The 21816-nt window shown below is 37.1% G+C and overlaps 1 protein-coding gene across 2 annotated transcripts in view; it reads right to left on the bottom strand.

Annotated features, from left to right (window-relative positions):
- The window catches only part of PDS5A (PDS5 cohesin associated factor A), a 77964-nt gene that overhangs the window by 54726 nt on the left and 1422 nt on the right, over positions 1–21816 (bottom strand). The window lies entirely within an intron of this gene.

The following is a 21816-nucleotide window of genomic DNA, read 5'->3' as shown; positions in this document are numbered from 1 at the left end:
CAACTCCATGACTGAATTTAATTTACTGATGTGTCCAAAAAGCCTCTTGGGAAAAGGCCCAGATAGTTTTCTGACAGGCAGAGTTAGATTCTAGACACATCTGATACATTCCAGAACCAGTAGAAAGAAGGTAGTTGGACTTCAATGGCCAAGACCAGGAAGGGAAGAACTTGAGCCTTTCCAGTGCATAAACTCTTAACAAACAACCCAAGAGAGGCACAAATTCTTAACCTTACTACTGGCAAGCTCAGGAAGCTTGAAATGGGCAGCTATAGATAGCCAAATTCTACTAGATCCCCTGAAAATTTACCTTTACTTCTACCTAGTAAAAACTGACATAAGATGTGATCACCGATCATTTGAAATCGAAGGCCACAGAAATGTGTTGTTACAGTAATTTTCAGAACTTGGATCCAATGTATCAATAAACCTTTTCATTTTAATTTAATAATCTGTTTCCTGGGGTTTTATCATGACCTGAGACAGCAGAGGTTTCCAATTTACTTTTTCAGGCCATCACTTTCTTTGCCTTCCAGGTTCTTATTATTCTCCTCATATCCTCATCTCACAGCTTTGGAGGCAAAGGTTCACTACAACTCCAGTATTGCACAGAGTACATTCCCACAGTATGCAAACCAGCATAGGCATCTGATTCATAGAAGGGAAGCATAAGACAGTATTCACTGTCTGGCTCCTAACCCAGCACTAAAATCCAAAAGGTTTTTCAACAGAAGCTGTTCAGTCAAAGATTTCATTGAGCAGCCTCAACTGATGCATCAGAATTCCCTTATTTAGTCCTTTACAACTTCATGAAGTCATAGTTTTATTTTCTCTCATTATTCCTTACCATGCTTTAATCAACATTAAACCTAACAGCTCCCACTGGATCAATTCCACTCAAATTATCTAACTTAATACACATTCTCCTTGGCTGTGATGAACAAAACCAACCCACCTCTTCACATTTCCCAAACAGCTAAAAGGTTTTCAAGTGTGCAAAGTACTACCTGACATTAGGTCATGGTATGGTTTGTCACCAACCAAAATTATTTCTTGGTACTTTTTATTTACAAGCAGCTTTGGATGCATGACAATACTTTGCTACTCAATCCAAGACCTTTTAAAATTATCTCAATGCAAGAAACATTAAGAAATATTAGTTTGGCTGTATCATATTGCAATCCCTAAGGTATTTTGTTACCCCAGTTTTAAATTGATACACACAATTTTTCTATGACACAAACTACAGTCACAATCAAATCACATATTTTAACCATGCATGTATGTTCTTCTCAAATAGTGAAAAGAGTGCTCATATTTATCAGCACATTATCTTTTCATACTCACACTACTCCCCATCTCTTACACATCTATGACTTCAGCGTGGTGTCACAGCACCAATTTCAATTTTATTTTTTTAAAGTGATTCAGTCCTCAGCAGTACCTAGTCTTTATTACTGGAAAGATTTGTAATGGTATTCTATGCAATTTTCCTGCCAAAGACTAATAATTGTTTAAATACCCTAAGAAGATTCCCGAAGTCACCTAAATTCTCAGAAACTTTGCTTCCACATACATTGGTACATAACAAAAGGGTTTTGTAGAGGGACTAAAAAGAGCCTATTTTTTAAATGTCCTAATGAGAATTCAAGACATCATCAGTTAGCAGCATTTCCTTAAGAAGTCCTCCTCCCCTAGCTATAATGGCAAGTATACATGGCTGGGGCAAAACCAAAAAAATTCTTCAAACCTTATTCCCCACGGCGAAGGAGTTTCATTTCCATACGAAGTTTCATAAATACTTTGATAATAGCCTCCAGATGTGAGAGAGAGGATTCTTCATAACCAGCCCAATGTTGTGTGCTAATTCATTTCCTCTTCCAAAGAAAAGGTGGTGCTAGACAAAACAGCAGCATTTGCATTTCTACTGTGAATTTACTGTAAGGATTCACTTTGAAGTGATTACTTAAGATCAATTCTTACAACCCAGTCATGTGTTAGGGTTTCACATTAAACACACATAGAGAGCTATGCTGCCAACAATACTGATGTTGTAAAGACTCTATCTATATCTATTTCTACACTATGGTGCAGGTGCATCCCATGGTACATCCTACATTCTCCTGACTGTCAACCAGAAGCAGGACATATATAAAGAGCTTTTTCCTGCTTGTGTTTTGTAGTATGTTGTTCCTGGCTGGGTGCCAGACACCCACCAAAGCCTCTCTATCACTCCCCTCCAGAGCTGGACAGGGGAGAGAAAATATAACAAAGGGTTCATGAGTTGAGATATGGACAGAGAGAGATCACTCACCAAATACTGTCACAGGCAAAACAGGCTCAAATTAGAAATACTGCATTTATTACTAACAAAATCAGTGCAAGATAATGAGAAGTAAAACATTAAAAACATGTTCCTTCCTATCCCTCTCTCCTTCCCACCTCTATCTCCTCCCCCAGCAGCAGAGAGAGACAGGGAATGGGGATTATGGTCAAGTTTGTCACATGTTGCTACCCAGGAGAGGAGGAGTTCCCCTGCTCCAAGGTGGGGTCTCTTCCACAGGAGACAGTTCTCCAAGAACTCCTCCAATAGGAGTCCATCTCACAGGCAACAGTTCTCCACAAACTGCTCCAAAACATCACACTTCCACGGGTTGCAGTCTTTCGAGGACAGGTTGTTCCAGTGTGGGTCCCCAAGGGCTCACAAGTCCTACCAGCAAACCTGATCCAGCATGGGCTCCTCTCTCCATGGGTCTGCAGATCCCTGCCAGGACCCTGCTCCAGACAGGCCTCCCACAGGTCACAGCCTCCTCTCAGGCATCCCCCGCTGCAGTGAGGGTCCCCTCCACAGGCTGGAGGTGGAGCTCAGCATCTCCATGGTCCTCTGCAGGCTGCAGGGCAGAGCTGCTTCACATGGTCCTTAACACAGGAGAATCCCTGCACCTCTATGGTCCTCCATGGGCTGCAGGGTCACAGCTGTTTCACCATGGGCTGCACCACAAGCTGCAGGGGAATCCCAGCTCCAATGCCAGGAGCACCTCCTCTGCCATCTTCCTCACTAACCTGGGTGTCTGCAGAGTTGTTCCTCTCACATATTCTCACCCCTCTCTTTTTCTGGCTTCCATCAATACAAATAACTTTTTCTTAAATCTGTTACCACAGATGCATTACCACCATTTCTATTTGCCCCAGCCTTGGAGAGCAGCACATCCATCTTTGGAGCCACCAGGGACCGGCTCTGCCAGACATGGAGGAAGCTTCTAGCAGCTTCTCACAAAGCCACCCCTACAGCCCATCCCCACTATGAAAGGTTGGCCACACAAACCCAATACATGCTTCAACACAATCAATACCTGCGACAAAAAAAAAGTTTCTTCAAGAAAAGCATTTTTCTTTCAGCAATCTTGTAAAATGCGGTGAGCTGAGTATCTCCCAAAGCAGAAAATTATGTGAACTATTTGTATGCTGAACTTTAACTGATTGCACAGTTTATTTCTTTTAAAAGAAAAAAATCTTTTATCTGTGACAGTAAAAGAAGAAATAAATTAGAATTTCTTTCATGCAACTGGTTGAATGGTCAGCAATTGCACACAATGCCATCATACACAGTATCAGAACAATGGTACCATGGGTCAACAAGAAAATACTCTTTAGTTATGACATGAATTTTCTGGTTTGTTTAGGAGCCAGATTCCATTGTGCCTTAGAACTGAAAATCAGGGGGCAAATCATGTGAGAACCTAGCATGACCCATATCTAGTGACAAAACTTCACTGAAGAATTTTGTCTTGTCACCTACTGGAGTCATAGTACAACACTGTCACATTAATGACAATTATACACAATGCAGAAACTGAGATTCTCCATTCCCAATGCAAAAGGCTGGGCAAAAATCATAATTGCAAAATTGTAAAAATCTTTACTCTTTCACAATCAAAACTTACACTACACAACAGTAGCAAGAAAAACAAACCCCTTACAAACCAGCACATCAAACCAGCTCCACAGAAGGCACTGGCTGCCACGGAGAATCTCTGCCAGCAGCTGGTGATGTGCCAGCTACCACGCCTACCAAGCAAGATGCACTGCTGCAAAGAATTTCTGATCAGACAAATTATCCTTCTGCACTGAAGCACTGTTTTACCAGATAATTTTTTTACCTGTTGAGCATTATTACCTGTATCAGAAACACAACAGCCCCCCACAGCTTTGTCTTTAGGCAGGTACCAAGCTCAAAATTAAGGCATTACAAAATGGAATGAATGCAACATGCAAGAATTTTCTTACTTTGTGTGTGTCTGATGGTTTCATTTTATTTTTAACTAGCCCCATCAAAAAAGTTTCTGAAAATTCTTAAAGCACAGGGAAAAACTGATGCAAACAAACTGGACCAAAAACTTATCCAGAATGGCTTTCCTGGCTCTAAGTCTTAATTTTTCAATAAGGAGGAAGAAAATTATTTCAAATAAATGCATGGAAAGTATTGTATTTGCAGAATTCATTTAGCAAGCCTAAATAATTTTTCTATGCCTAATATCAAGTACCTTTAAGTAACAGACTGACTTCTGATACATGTGAAATGAATAGTATTTTAAAGAAATTTTCCATTTAAAAATTGTCATTAGAATGGAGTTGGAGACCAAAGGAAAAATAAAAGGCACTGATATTGCTGATATAAGGACGGAAAAGTCAAATCCACAGCGCTCAGCAAAAGGATGATTCTAAAGACATAATGGTTATGTGTAGGATCTTCAATTTCTGAGAAATAAGCCTGCAAAACCAATATGATACATCTATGTATGTGAGTCTAACATAGATAGCAAAGAATAATATGAAAAGTCTTCAAGGAATTCATATTACCATCATAATTGCCAATATTAAAAGTGTGGAAATATTTCAAATCAAATAAAATCATATTATTTATAGAAAGCATTTTCCTAGACTTTACAGGACAGTATTTAAAATTTTAGTTTTAATGTTTTTACAAAAACATTATTAAAAACATTACTAAAAACATTTACTATCATTTTATGATACTATATGTAGACTTTTCCATTTTGAGCACAGGAGTAATGTCCACTTGTATGTCCAATGAAAAAGTAAAAAATGAAAAGGCAAGGACAGGAGAGCAACAAAAAAAACCCCAACAAACAAACAAACCACAAAAAAAAAGGTTTTCCCATTTGTGTCTCTGTATCATACCTTGTTTTTTTTCACTTGTTTCTAACTTTTTGTTAGAAAATGTTAAACATTTTAATAGTCTTTTCAAGCAATATAGTAAACTTGAGCTGATTGAAAATTATCCCAAATCCAGAATATGTACTCTGTTTATAAAACCATGACTTTTTCTAACTTAATTGAAGTAAAAAAAATCTAATTCCTGCTTTCAGAGAGCTCTAATATACCTTTCTGGACTAGCAATATTGTTTTAGAGGACATTATGCCACATATCTCAGAGCAGTGGTGGCTTTGCTCTGATTTTCTGCAGTTATTTCAAGGTCAGGCTAATAAAGACTCAACTTGGAATTTTTCTCTAGTATTTTGAGAACTTCACTAACTCCTGGTTTCCATCACAAGAGTTCTGTAACTATTTTGCCTATCAGTTCCATCAAATTCCTTCCTTGTAGATAGCTAGAACATGACCGTAACCGCTGTACCTGTCCCTCAACATTCCTCCTGTGTAATCACAGTTTTATGACTACTGATTTTGTGAAGTTTGTTTCTTGCTGCCTATACTGTAAGAAGCAGGCAGTGTATCGGATACAAAGTGCTAATACAAGACTTTGAAGACTTTTTTTTAAAGAACATTTTCAAAAAGTGACTGACATTTTTAACAAGTTCCAGTAAGAAGTGTCTTGTACTAACACTTAATTTTTGAATAATGGAAAGCTCACTGAGGTCCTGAAAATCAGAGAGCACTGCCATTTCCTTGCTCTTCTAGAAAGAGATTTCAGAAAAAGACATTTTTTATTAAAGAATACACTTTATGTATTTAATGCTTAATTTATGTATTTAAATACATCATTCAAGTTCAGTCTCAAAATTGATAATGCTGAATTTAGCTGAAAACAACATTTCACTAAACTAAATTGCTGGAATCAGCAACCTACAAGTACCAAATACAATTTAAGTAGCTTAAATAGCTTTTGTTTATGAGCAATAGCCTCATAAACACGTCTGAAACGGGAATCACACAAAATTTCTGAAGGTCCAGCATACTTTAAAAAACTTAACGCATAGGAGCTCTGTGTTTGCAAAACACTTTGGCATGGTCATCCAGAAAAATCACTTATCCTCACCATGACAAAATTTGAGAAATTTCCATGCCAAAAGTACAAAACCACACAGGAAGCGAGACTTTGGAGGGGTTCTTGAGTTTATACCGCTTAAATTACTTCAACATCTAGTTCAATACTTCATTAGAAAGGTTGTTACCCACTAAATTTTACAGTTTCTGAGTTTTTTTAACTCATTCAGTAAATTCCAGCACAAACAGACGCAGCGTCTCAAGACAACGCCTGTTCTGCAACAGTGAGTAGTAACTTTTGCCTTCATTTGAAAGAGCTGGAAAATTCACCTGATTCCCTTTCTAAGATCAGACAGCTGAAACTATGTACCCCAACCATGAACATAAATTTGGTACCCAGTGGCACAGGATTCAGTCACTTCACAAATATCTGCATCTGTGACACAGTGTCAAAGAGAAATTTGAGAAGCTTACAAAGAATGCACGAAGCTTCAGCACAAAAAATTATGATTGCCCAGAACACAGAAAGCAGCCACTTCATCAATAGTACTGGACTGAAGTGGCCTGAAACCAAAATAACACCTCATTTAAAAATTATCTTTGTTTCTCTGACTCAAAAATTACAGAGATTTCACTTCACTTGCTCAGCTGCAGTGATCTCAGAACAGTAGCCCACATTTCGCAATTCTCTTCATAGTGAGGAAAGTAAACTTCAAAATGCACTTTGGCCTACAAATTGTAGAGGTATGCAATAGTCTTCTACAGCTGCAAGAATTCACTGGACGTGCTAAAAATGCTGTTGGCTAAGATTTATGGTCAGGAAACAAAATCTGTCAACTACAATCTTTAACGCCTAAAACTCAAACATTAAACTGAAGCCACCAAGCACCTTCAAGAAAATGGCTGAGACCTAGTATTTCACTATGAATTTTATGGGAGAATGGTGGAGGTGGAAACAAGCAGATGCTGACCAAGTAACTGATCTTGAGGAAAATGCTTCAGTATTTTTATTCCATAGTCCCAAAATATTGATACATTCATGATGAGATTAATTAACAGAACTCTGCTCCAGATGTAGAGAGCAGAGCGAGTTAACACTAATCCAGATGGGGCTCAAATTCCTAAGCAAGAGAAGAGGCCAAAAGACATTACTCTCAGATTCCACTATTGGCAGTTTCCCCACTGAAGATAAGTACTGCCTGTACTAAGGACCAAAAAGAAGTATCAAAGGGAAACAATCCACCTCCTAAGAAAATTGAAGGACAGAGCGAAATGTTTTCTGCTGCCCACTTGAAACCATTGCCTTGTTTTACTTTAACTTTAGGCATCTTTCTTTTGCCAGAGCTCTGACTGCTAACATATAGAGTTAAAAAATGGTAAAATCATGGGGTAACACTCAAATCAGGTAGTGGCCACCTGCATACTGTTGACAGTATTTGTTTTGAATTTGCCTAGGAGCAGCCTTCAGCGGTCAGAAGACAGCTGATTCTTGTGTGAGTCAGGTACTGAGAACCCAAGCAGCAGGAAAATCGGTTTTCCATCGCTGCATAAACTTAAGCATTTTGTACCTATTTATCACTTCTCTTGGGTGAGAAAGCATATCTCCTAGTCAGCAGCCTTAGAGAAGCCCAGGAAACCCAGAACATCTTTCCTCCTTGTTTTCAGTATGATGGTTTTACAAGCATTCTGGTCAGGATTAAGACAGCACAAAAAAAGTTTAGAGTAAAAATAGGTATTAGCCTCCATCTAGCTTCCCATAAATGTACCCAAATTTCTTTCAGCTGATCAAACCTCTGAACATTTGATCCACTGGTCATGAATGGTATCAGTTACTCACAGATTTTTTTCATATACTATCAAAGACTTGCCAAGTAATTACAGATTTTTGAATCAAGAGTCACTTAAGGTCTCCGGAATTTATATACAAACAAAAAGACTGAACTCCAGGAATCCCAATTTACAACTCAGATGTGAATATATGTAAAGCATGTCCATGCATTCATTTCTTAAGCATTATATTGAAGTTTTCTGAATTGAAGAGTACCAGTAAGGGCTTACTTCAATAATAATATGAAATGAAACAACTAAACCCAACAAGCCACAAACCAAACAATATAAGATGAAATCAAATTATTCCAAAGTAAGGATTTGTATAATCAAAATTATCTACATAACTTCATCCAAAAGTTTCTGGCAACATTCCCACACTATTTTCACAGAACTTTCCATATACAAATAAATTGCTACTAGAAAAGCAGGCAAAATTCAGCTCCAACATTAGCTCAAGTTTGGCAACTACTGATTTTTGATGCATAAGCCACCAAAAAACTGCAAACTCCTTGCAAACACTGACTCCAAGAAGAATAAACAAAATTAAGTTCAAACATATTTCAACAGCAGCTGGATTTTAGGGACTCCTATCAAGGAGTCTCCTTAATATGTTCTGCACAACTCTCAGGACCTGAAGTGTAAAAAATATTAATTAAATGAATTAAAGAAGAAGAGTTCTTACTTTCTACGAATAATTCAGGAAGTGCTTCATGTGCAAGAGTAAGCTTGGAGTCTATTCCTGCTATAAGCCCTGTGGAGTGTAAATAACTGGCTTTGATATGACACACACACAGAAAAAGAAGATTCTACTACTTGCATTTTATCAGTTCATGCTTGGGGGAGAAAGCTATTTATGGTGCCTATCTGCTGGATAGTACAATATTTTTTTTGCATTATGTGTGATTATGTGGAAATAAAAGATTCATCTCTGTCTATGTGTAGGTATGCATGCAGTTACTCCCCTACAGACCGACACATCCTGGAAGTTAGCACATGTCTTTGTTTAAAGAACAACTACAGCAGGCATTAGGAAGGGAAAATCATTAAGAATCGGAGCCAGCATGAAGACAAATCTGTTTGCAAGCACTGGCCTGTACCGCCTACTCTAGTTCAACTCACAGCACAAGACCCAGTAGTTTGGACTACAGAAGAGAAGATCAGTCTAAACATCACAGACTGCATCTCAAAACCATAATACTGGGACAGAACTGAGCCATCATGCTTAGGGAAGCCTGAAAAAACACTGAAACCTCTAATTCCTTCTTTTGTACAAATAGGACAGACAATAAAAGAGAAAACCAAACAATCCTAGAGAAAGAAGAGGTGTTATTTAAGTATTTCTCTCTACTATTACTACATCAATTCTGAATTCAAATATAAAATCAATTAAATTTGAAAGCAATTATGTATTAGGATGAATGGTATCTATTACTGCAGTTACTCAGCTAAACATTAGAAAATTTGTTGAGGATTTCCCAACATTCATGCTTGCTCAAAACTACTGGTGCCAGCAAACTCCACACATCTGTGTATAAACATGGCACTGATCTCAATTGTTTGTAACCAGAGAACATTCCCCTCTGTTGCTTAGCTTCTTTTTTCAGACATGGAAGGCCAGTACATCATTCACTGCACTGAGATTTGCAGCTCCCTGAAACAAGGGACACACTTCATTTTGTTTACAGATACTGCCTCACAAACAGAGGGGGTGGAGGGGTGTTTGTAGAATTTCTTAGGCTGTAGTTTCATGGCTGTGTGAGTCAGCCCAAATCTGCCAGATCTGTCCCTCCATTATGCCAGCATGTAAGTGGCTGATAAGTGACACTACTGAAAAATCCCATTTTCTGCCCAGGTTACTTTTCAGATATATCTGCTTCTTGAACCAGCTCATTACATGGCTGTAAAAATGACAGGAGAGGGTGAGATTACTTCAGCCCAATCTCAGGGTGCAGCTTAATGACTGAGAAGTTGATTTAGTAAGGTTAAACTCAACAAACACAGTGTCCCAAATTCAGCTGTCATTGCTAGTTCACCCCAGTATTATCACAGAGCTTCTGCAAAAGCAAGGAGGGGGTAGTAGGTGACTGCGCCAGTCACGCTGATCCAAATGAAAACTTACTTGGAAAAACTGCTTTTGAATTGGATCAATTCTACAATCCAGCACCCTGCAAGCCACAGATGCACCTGGATAGGCATGGGGAAAAATACAGCCCACAAGTAGCAAGAGTATTTAACAGGCTCAAAGTGCTGGCTTTGGTGTTTGTGCTCCCATACACCAGGGCTTGATTCAGGGCAATCCTCCACCTACTGGCGTAGCAACTCCACCATTTCCAACATCAGTTTTCCCCTCTTTCCCTACGGAACTAGGCACTATGTGCCTCTATTTTTTACTTTTTCTCCTCTCACTCTTCACAAACTTGATTTGTTTCTATGACTTTAGGAGTGCTGGTGACCCAAAATAAAGGAAAATTACTTTGAACCATTGTTCTTCCTGAACAGCAGTGGCAGCAGCAGTGAAAATGAGCAACTGTTTCTTCAGTAGCAGCATCACACTAAAAGTACTCAAAAGTATTCATATACAACAGTGCCAGAATGACAAGCTTCTATAACACAATTCTGGCAGACTATAAAGAGAACTAGCCTTTTAAAATTATTTATTTATTTTTAAGATAAACTAAATTAATTTAGACTATGTTAGTATACCCTCTATGCAGGTCAGCTCAGATCACTAAACTGACTTGGAATACTCTACAAAACCAACCTGTCATTACTTACTCCTCCACATTGTTACATTCTTGATGAAATTTTTTTCCCACAACTTTGTTTCTGAGCAGAACATTGGTAAAGATGATGAAAAATTGGGGGAGAACTCTCAAATAATCTTCTAAAAACACCAACAACTAATATTGTCCTTATTTCTAAAATTTTGAGGTTACTTTTAAAATTAATTTTCTGGGGATGCTGCATGATGCCAGGCTTTTAACGAAGTGTTGAGAGACATCAATTCAGATTCTGTAGAGAAACAAATGCGTGACAGCCCTCACACATACAGACTGGAGTCAGAGTAACTCAGGAGTCTCAAGACAGTGTGAATTAGGGCACAGCTCCACAGTATGAATTCTCAGGAGGCAGAGCCTGTGAGATAGAGTCCCTCAAGGCGTTTCTCAAACCAGCTCTACTGCTACATAAAAATCTAATGGTGAACTCCATCCTCACAGACATACACACGTATCAGAAACCAGTTTTAGCATAAAACATGGAGTGACACACAGATCTCCAATTCTAGGATGAGTATTCTTTAATCTACACAGCATATCTAACTCAGACCAGAATGCTCCAATTTGCTCAAGAACCTAAACTAAGAACAGTATCTAAAAATGTCAAAGTGAAACAAAATTAAATGGCAGCTTTTTAATCTGTAATCTGTCTGAAGGTGATTTAACCTTTGAAGGGAAACACAGGCTAGGACTGAAAGATCCTAACTTTGGAAAACATTACACACCACCCCTGCTTTCCCAGTTGAGATTTAGAAACAGACACTAACTTGCTTTTTAGTCCTATTTCAAAGTGATTTTTTAATTGCTTATTAAGTTTTCTACTGACCTACTTCCAGGTCTATTAATGTGTATGTATTCTACAAAGATATAGTTTTTGTACTTGGTGAACCCTCCATTTCCTAAAGCAAAATTCTCGTGGTTTTACAGCAGTCTAGACTACCAGTTTCAAAAGGAACAAGGCTGAAATCTTATTTCCAGATTTCCCAATTTCCCTTCAGCTACAGTTATGCCTACTTTCATATTCTACATACATTTTCTAAGAAAAAGATGTTACTAACAGGTCACAAATGCAACTACTAGACCTTCATTTAGTGACTTCACATGAGCAAAAATAGTACTTCTTGCCACTGATATTCTACTGGTAATAGCAGAGGAAGGAGCTTTTGAGATGGAGTAGAATTTTTCAGGAATAATGACACATGCCAACCACATTTATAAAGGATGATTGAATTAGGCATTTAAATAAACATGCATTTTCAAGGAAAAATGCTGTAAAGTTGCCTTGCATTTTTCATTTGCCTTCTAGGTGAATGAATGTTAACTCTGCAGCACCTCATTGATGAGAAAGAAACACCTGTTAAAACCCACACATATAGGGCCACTTTTTCCCCCTCTCACAGATCACTGAGTTGTTTTCAACCATCATAACAAAGTACTGAGTTTACCTACTTTATTTTTATTATTGCAACAGCTTAAGAATTAAAATTCCTTTCACATACTCCACAACACATTCTGCCATTGTGCAAACAAAGCAGGCAAATTTCTGAATGATTTCTCTTCACTACTTCATGTAAACAAAGTTTCTAAAAGAAAATTTTTTTCCTTTATGACTGACAGGAATAAGGCCCAGAGAAAAGCACTGAAGCCAAGAGTTAAGTGAGTATCAGGTTTTACTCTCTTAAATCACAAGAAAAGAACAATTTTTATATTCTGCAGAATTTACTTTCAAATAATTCCCTACTAAATTATGAATAGTTTAATTAAATTTCAGTAATGAGTTATTACAGAGAATCATTACTGCATTTGGATAATTAAGTACATGCATATATTTTCCAATGATACCAGAACAAAAGCACAGTTAAAACACAAAATTATATTAAAATAACAGGATTTACTATACTTTGACTACCCTATGGACCAAAAGACAGAGTAAAAATTTTAAGGTGAAATATGCAACCCCATCCTTCCTTACACTGAACTTGTAACAGAAGTCAATCAGCTTATTTTTCTTTTCAAGGAAATGAATTATTATAACCAATTTCTTTTCATATCCACATCACTACTGGCATAATTTGTAACACTCTTTATATTAAGCACTTCCTAAGTGTAACTACATTTTCATTGCACATATTCTTCTTCAGCACTTGTACCACAACCCTGATTCTAAGTAGCCAGAAAAACCAGAAAAAGGTAATTACATAAAAAACCACTATACAAAGCATCAATTAAAGAACTTACTGTTTGTCTTTTGAGATTTTAAACTACCTCTGAGTGACTTGGGTTTTGTTGGGTTTTTAGACTAGCTTTTTTTATTATTACTTTACCCTTTCAGTAATACCATATCATATAAGCAATTTTCATCAAGCTGATCATGGAATACAAGTCTCAGATTCAGTTGTTAAAAACAACCACTTTTAAGTTTAAAAACTAGTAAGTACTTTTGAATACCATGAACCACCCACTACCAGTTTGTGGGTTAAGAGAGTATTAAAAAGTTTTTGTGCTTTATTTTCCTTGTTTATCTCCTGTACTGCTGCTATTTGAAACTGATTTTATCACAGGCAGCAAAATTGCCACTGCCTGGTTTCCAACAGATCTCTTCCCCACCACTCTCCTCTCAGAGAGCTGCTGCATCCCTTGCCTTGCTCTCATCCTTCCTTCATTACCTGCCCACTTTCCTTTGGGTGCCCTGTCCAGAAAGCTGGAGAGGGGGCAGCAGATCCCCTAAAACATTTGAAACACCAATGGAATAATTACTGAATTTATTCCAACTAGCACATGGGCTGCTGCTTTTTGAAATGTTTAACAGTGCTGGTCCATGTTCCTTTGTGTAAACATAATTTGGATATCTCTATTCTGTTCAGCAGCAACTAGACAAGTGTTCCATCTCTGAAACCTTTGTCCAGCTGCCAGCAAGTTTTGAACTAATGTAACTTCAGGGAAGTTCAGTAACAAAGAAATTAGACTTATTTCATTAGAAAAGTGAGGTAAAAACATTTGCCCAGGCAAAGTTCTATCACATATACAAAGTAAACTGAGACACACAAATGTTTTCCACAGTTTTTGAGAGACTGATTTTTGGGTATTTAAAACAACAGTAATAAAATTTCCATAGTAAGCACAAGTTGAGTCCTGGTCTTTTGATGGGCTTTCACACTAGATGCACAGATAAAAACAGTTTTAAGATCAGTAAGTTACATAATATTTTAAAAATATTGTAAAACTGCAGATGTTAAGCTATTTCTTCATGGTCAATCAGGCTATTTCCACAGAGAGCCATAAGTAAGAGAGAGACAACAATTGCAGAGGAAGGGGAATTCTTTAATGACTGCAAGCAAATTCTAATACTACTAACTACTAATCTAGCTACTTCATTTTTAAGCGTGTGCATTTTTCAGGTCTTGTAGACACCAAAGAATAGTGTGTGAGAAAACTCAAGAAATATAAGACTTCTCCAAAATCCTTTAAAAAAATGTTCTTCCTCCTTCTCTTTCATCTTCAATATCTGTTCAAATATTATTGGTAAATAGAAAAGACATGTGTCTAATGCTTATGAATGTATTTTGCCAGTACAAAACCTTTTCTCTGTTTCAATAGTTTAGAAAATTTTGATAAATCTCATGGAGAGATGTCATAATTTCTAGCATTAAAAACTGAAGACATGAGGCCTAAAATGCTAATGACTACCAAACTGTATTCCAGCAGAACATGACAGGTTGTACTCATGGAAGACAATAGAGTACCATTAAGATTAGGTAATATAACTGAACACCAGGAAGAAACAGGAACTCACCTGAGAGTAAGACATTAAAAAGGCTGATCAGCCTTCACAGTAAATTTGAAAGGATTTTTTCCCTGCTGCAAACCTGGTCCTAACACTGAAGCTCTGACACCTCCATCAGCTAAGTATGTACCTTCAGTCTCGTACAAGTAAAATGTATGTTTAGATTATCCCCATGCTATCCAGGTACCAGAAAGTTTTCCATCTTCATTCCTGAGCAGCAAGTATGCTGTGCCAATTTTATCTTTGTTTCTCCTTAGCAGTATTTCATCATGCTTAAGAGATCTTTACAACAGCCAGATTCTGATGTCAGCACAGCAGCCGGGAATACGGTTCATTAGTTTACTGCAGCTGCAAAGCCAGCAAAACACACATTGCTTTGAGTAACACCAATAATAAGCATGTGTTTTACATTTCTAGGTAACAATGGTGATTAACAAGATATTGCAGTCTGGGAAAAAACCCTCAGATACAAACAATGATTAACATAGACTGGGGACTACAGAAAAGTTTGGTTTCTTTAACTACCAAAGTGGCTAAATGGCTGTAGTATATGCTGTGAACCAAAGATCTGCTAATTATTTTGTCTGTTGTGTTTCTTTATCATAGCAGAAGATGCACATTAACATTAAGCAGACAAAACAGTAAGAACTGATTCAAGTAGCCAAGGTAAAAAAGTAATCACATATATATGCCTGATTTCCCTTTCTATCAATCATCTCCATATTACTGTCTGCAAGCCCAGGGATAGTTCTTCTTTCACTTTGTATCACTGGTAAGAGAATAACACTTCCTTTATGAGTCTTTGACCACTACTAAAGCTCCTGCTGTTTTGCAAACTTAGGCAAACGAAGTCCTCAAAGTCCTCAAGTCTCCCACGTTGTACCATAAAAATACATACTGACTTGCATATCCACCTGAGTGATTTCTATGACTAAATCATGTCACTTACACTGAAGACAACATCAGTAGAGCTCTGGTCTGCCACAGGCTTCCACTATGCCCCTAAGTAATATTTGGCATTCAACAGTTTTGCAATTTTAGAAGAGGGGGACAAACTCAGAAGTTTGTAATTTATTATTATCACAACAACCCTTAATCATCTCTTTTCCAAGGTAAATAATCCTGTACTTCTCAAACTTCTAGTCAGTTTTTGTAATACTAATATTAATATAGTACTTGCTAAGTGATTACACACACACACACACACAAAAGGAAATACCACAATCAAAATCCTGAAGCCATTACTTGGTTCCACTTACATTAAAAAACTTGTTCTGGAGTTACTCAAGGTTATTTAGTAGAGAAGTACTAGTCAAAGATCACCTTTCTTATTTATCATAGATGGAATACTGTAACTGAAGGGAAATACTTGAAGAAAATTAATATTCTATACTGTATTTTCAAATGGTAAAGTCTGAAGATTTGCATGCCAGCCTCCCACCTATTACAAAGTTTCTATATAATGCCTGTAAAACAGCCTGTAACAGTTTTCACAGAAAACTTTAGTCATTTTCTGGATTTTTTAGGAGATAAGGCCTGATTTACAGAAGCCCTGGGCACTCAGAAATGTAGCTGAAATCAAAGAAACTTTCAGTCTGAACATATAAAGTGCCACAGAATGCACTTCACTTGAAAAGTCACAATTTAGAAATACCAAATCAGACATATGAAGCCAGCTTGTCTTTCTGATATTAGGATTTGTTTTTTTCCTTTTCAGTAACTCTTCAGTTCCCCATCTTTTAACTGTGATTAACATCATGCCTCACAAACCTCAAGCATTAGCATAAGAATAAGATTTAAAAAATCTCTGAAGTTTCTAACAGAATAAATAAGGACATGAAGACTTCTGAACTAGTCTGTCCATGTCAGTGATCAGACATCAGAAGTTATCATTTCTAATTCAGCAACCTTTTGGGTTTCCCTCCCCCCCTTTCAAATAGGGGCTTTTTTCTTTTTCACAATACATTTATTTTAGTGTTGCTGGGAAACCATTAGAATAATACTGTACATGTGAAATTGCCATTAATTACTGATGCACTTGTAACAAAAGAAAATTATCAGATACAAAAACAAACGGTGTCATCATCAATCAGTTTGAAATTCAGTAACATCTGGGTGAACTTGGTAGGCCCACATGGTCTGCTCCTCTAAGGACTGACAAAACTGGGACATTTACAAAGCAATTGGTTAATATTCCATTTGGAAAAAAAAAATCAGAACACAATTTCTTCTTCTCTGACTAGTGCCTGTCCTAGTTAATGAAAAACTTGATTGTTACAAGACTCAAACTAATTAAAAAGATTAAACTATGGGCAAAATCAAATTAAAAATTTGGCTTTAGGCTTATGTGGCTAGCAATAGCTCAAGAACATTGCAACTGCAGTCTGCAGTTAAATACAATTCATGAAGTTTAAAACTATTAGAATAATTAACTGTGGATCATTTCTGTAACCTGGCTGTATGACCTCCACAAAATTACTTATAATTCTTAAATACATGCAAGTCACCCATGTCATCCAAGACTTGCCAGCAAAGAGCATTTATTAGTTCATATACTATCCAACCCTCTTACTATGTATATACCTTTTCCTCTCAAACATACCAAATTCTTGTGAGTGACACAACAGATGTTCTTCTATGACAAGATGAAATTTTAATTTGTATTTTTTAGTATTGTTTAATGTAACTATCCAGGTCAGATCAAAGGTCCATCTAACTACACAACCTCAGAGAGCAGCCATTAACTTATGCAGAAATATCAGGTTTAGTTAAAAGAAACTTTTTTCCCCCTCTCCTGTAACTACAGCCTATTTCAAAACATTTAAGTAGCATCAAGCAACCTTTCTCAATTTTAACATGATGTAACAGATGCCTAAAACTACCTGTGCATGATATGACACATTGTTAGCATTACCCATTTCTAGTGGTATGAAAGCACAAGAGGCCAAACTACAAAGGGGCCAATACCTGTTAACCAGAGGAACACACAGAAAGGCAATGGAAAGGAGAGGGAGGGGGTTTGTTTCGTTTTCACACAAATACATATAATCACTAAGAAATGCCAAGGGACAAGACAGGCAAGACTTCAAGGCACACCTGAGTGCTAACTTCCCCAGATGATCACAAGCCAGGCCTTGGGGTGGGCATGGCAGGGGGAGAAAGAGGATGAAAAGGTGTGGGGGGACATTGAAATCAAATGCAACTTTCACAGCAAATGCCTTGCCTAACTGTCACCATGGAAAAAAGAACAAGACTACTAGACTGACTGAAAAACAAAAGGACAATCATTCCCCCAAAAAATCCAAACCCCCACATAACAAAAACCAGAATCCTAACCCAGCCATGATAAAGAGCTGTATCTCCCTCACTAAATTCTAACCTATAAAACTTAGTTTCACAGAAATATATTTAAATGCTGGCTTAAACCTGTGTTTAAATTTTCCATGCTGAAATAAATTTATCGCTTCTTTTCCTTTGAAAAGTTCAGAAACTTTTTTTTTACTTGTGTATATTTAGTGTCTGATTAAATGTGCATTTTTACAAATTTCATGAATTTGTGTTTATACTGATATCTCAAGGTAAAAGCAAATGTTGCACTGTAAGTATTTTTTTTGTCTACAGACTTGTCTTACACTTTACCAAACTGTACAGTTCCTAGTACAAAGCTTTATCTGAACTCACCATCCTGCATGCTTTCTTTTACATTAAAAACTCTAGCAGGCATGATGGTTTTCCAGAAACAACACAAATGCCCCCATCCCTAACTCAAAAGAGAACATTTGCTAACTTTAACATTCAAATTGACTCTGAGGCTCCTTCAACACTCTAAGGCAGGACTGCCACAAAAAGAAGTTGGTTTTGCCCTGTGCCAGGCCAAGTATTTGTGAGTTTTCCTGATAAATTACATGAGAAAAGGGTTCAGGTTAAATTTAACTTAGTTGGAGAGGGGTGGGTGTTCTGTTGTTGGCTGGTTTGAGTTTTTTGCCCTGCTAAGTTTCAATCTGGTCAACCCTTCCATTTTGGCGTGCAACAAAACAAAATGCTTGTAAAGAAGGTACAGAACGGAGGTTGGGACAAGCACGTGAGAGCACCACATATTTTGGTGGCAGTTCTGGCTTTGCCTACAAGGGCTGTTTATGTCAGTCACTGAGAAAATCAGTCTCTGCATTTTGGATTGATGAGGCTACTTGTAATGGATCTGGCAATTAAGTACACTACTATTAATCTTACTCATAATGACTAAAAATGTTTTATATCAATGACATTTTATCATTCTCTTGTGATCAAAGTTATAGCTGAGATTTAATAGTTTAAACTGACAACAACTGACAACAATACACAATTCTGCAGTTTAACATGGCAGTAAAACATAGTCAATTCTGAAAAAAATTAAATAGTCATAAAGAAGTTTTGCAGCAAAGCAGATGCCAAGATTCTAAAACTTCTTTCAATCCTCAACTATCTCATGGAAAGAAATATAATATGGCTAACACAATTGCTCTCAAGTTTGATTTAGGTTCTGTTTTGATCTTGGAACTGAAGGAGGGCTTCTTGGGTGCCTTACAATTGTTTGACATAACCAAGTAAGAGAAGGGGAAAGCAAAGTTACCATCCCCCTTTATAAACCTTAACCCAAATTGTCAAGCATCTGACTTGCAGCTCTAAAATCAATCCCTATATAACTTGAACATCTGCCCTGTAAAGAGAAAGACTGACCTAAAAAAAATGATTTTGTGTCAAAAGTACAGTAAACCTCAACACTCTGCTACATGCTAGCTGCCTAGATTGGTTAAACTTACTTGGATCTATTGAATGGACATCTGAGCCCAGCCACAGCACACCAGTTAAAATCACTTCCTCAACAGCTGAAACTATACATCACATACTGTCCCACTCTAAGAAGGCACCAAACCATCCATGTAATCTAACACTCCAGAAACTACCTCTGACTCCATTAAGCACCTGAACTTGTGTTTCATTTGCCATACATAGGCAATCCTGAGGCATTTCCTTTCTACATCCCTCAAAAGATCCATGTCCATTTTAAAATTCTCAATATTTTCATTTTCAGGACAATAATAATGTTATCATACAGATATATCAAAACACTTGGAAAGTATCTGGCCTACATTTTATTACCCACAACGCCAAGCAGAAGGAGGGAATGGATATAAAAACATTCTTTTTAAAAGTCCTTGGCACAAAAGCTGCTGCTCAGGCACTCTGGGACAGGTGCCCAGAATGTCTCAAGTTCCAATAATAAGAAAAGCTTTCATTAGAAGAAGAGGTCTGGACACAAAAATACAGATACAATACCAGAAAACTTGCTAATAAGGACACAGATTTGTAACCAGTTAAGTTGACCATGACTTCAACAAGCTAAAAGAACAAAAATTTGCAGGAACTGGTCCACATCCTGGTGGCCAAAACTCTGAGTTGCACATTTTCTGTAAGAAACACCTTCTGTAAGAGCATCTTTGGCTGACGCATGGCCAAGAAGACAAAAAACCTACAGTTTCAAGAACTGATTCATGCCTGAGTTGGTACATTCTGTTAAAGCTGGCTTTTATCATTAAGTCACATTTAAAGTTCTGGAAAGTTATCTTTTGAAGAAAACTTGAAGAGATTTAACAAAACTTTTTCAAGCATTTCTATCCCAAGCACAGCAACATCATAATATTCCACATACCAAAATTAATTTGCTTTTGTAAATTAAGTTGATATAAAGAAGCTCTGACTTCTTCATAAAGAACATACACATTATACAAAAGCATAAAGAAAATATACTTGTTGGTTTAGTCCTAGAATGTACAGTACTTCCCATTTTCTTGATGTTTCAGTAAAGCCCATACCTGACAAAAAAATTTCTTCTAACTCAGATTAAACAGTACCAATACAGTAAGAAAAATCTTTCTCTGTCATTTCAGACAGAAAAAAAAATGTCAGTAGGTGCAGTAGCAAAGTATTTGTTTACATTTGAAGTTACTCTCAAATTTTTTGGCTGTCTGAATTTTGTAACAATAATTCATTAAAAAACAACAGAAAAAAAGTCTGCTCTTAGCCTGGAAATTATGTCTAATACACACACACACGTGAATTCAGTAAAACATGTATACATGATTTTGAAGTTCCATTATTCCTATTATATAGGAATGACATAGTTCACCAAGTCCACCAACTGGGACAAAATAAAATACCTGTTTCAGGGATCAGCTCAAAACTGCATTCCTCTACATTCCACAGACTTTAATCTGAGGTATCTGTCTAAACAGTCACAACTCTAGCATCCTCTCCTGTAACTGGCAATATTCCACTGCAGTTCTGAAAATACTAGGCCAAACTTGTCCATTCCATAATTTTCAAAACTGTAAATGGACAACAAGGCTCATTTTCGAAAAAAGAACAGTGATAGGTGCCTTGCTGCTTAAAAAACAAAGCACAAAGCCTATGTTCTCCTCACATTTATAGCTAAGAAAACTTTTCAATGTACTAACTGACCAGCCCAGACCATGATTTCTATTTTTCAGTCTTTGTGAAGCCACTGCTGTCATAGGAAACAGATCATCAGATGATAGAGTATTTCCAATCTCTAAAAATTATTACTCCACCCTGGGCATAGGACCAAATCCTAGGTTACAAAAACCTTTGGTCCAAAGACCATGGTGTTAACAAACGAGCTGTGTCAATATTTGATCAATGCTCAACTTAATTCTCTATTTTCAGCATGGACTTAAGAAATAATCCTACTGTAGCACAGTAGCATTTTTTTTCCAGTGGAAGAAGGGATTAATAAAGTAAAAAAGAGGCAAGACTCGCACTCCCTCAGGATGCTGTCAAACAAGCAGAGAAGATGCTTTTCTAACAATCCCTTTTGCTCAAGAAAATTTAGCAATTTTGTCAATTATACTAAATAGGAAAAAAACAGTGTGCATTACACTAAGTTAAAAAATCTGAGGCAGGTTTTACATTTGAAACTATTTCAAAATTCCATCCATAAACTCCAGAAATTAAGCTTTGTTTTTTGCAAACACTGTGATCTTTTCAATCAAAATTACCCTTACGTAGGCCTACTTGCTTCCTCCACTCAACTATACTTTCTTCAAATGCCGGAACCCAAAACACCACCTGGCTTGCCAAAAAATTTTGCGAGCATATCCTGTAATTATTACTTGTGATTC

The sequence above is a fragment of the Molothrus ater genome, chromosome 4, assembly GCF_012460135.2.
Source record: "Molothrus ater isolate BHLD 08-10-18 breed brown headed cowbird chromosome 4, BPBGC_Mater_1.1, whole genome shotgun sequence".
NCBI classification, from domain to species: Eukaryota; Metazoa; Chordata; class Aves; order Passeriformes; family Icteridae; genus Molothrus; species Molothrus ater.
The sequence above is the reverse complement of the archived record's forward strand: the minus strand, read 5'-3'. Positions and strand labels throughout refer to the sequence as shown.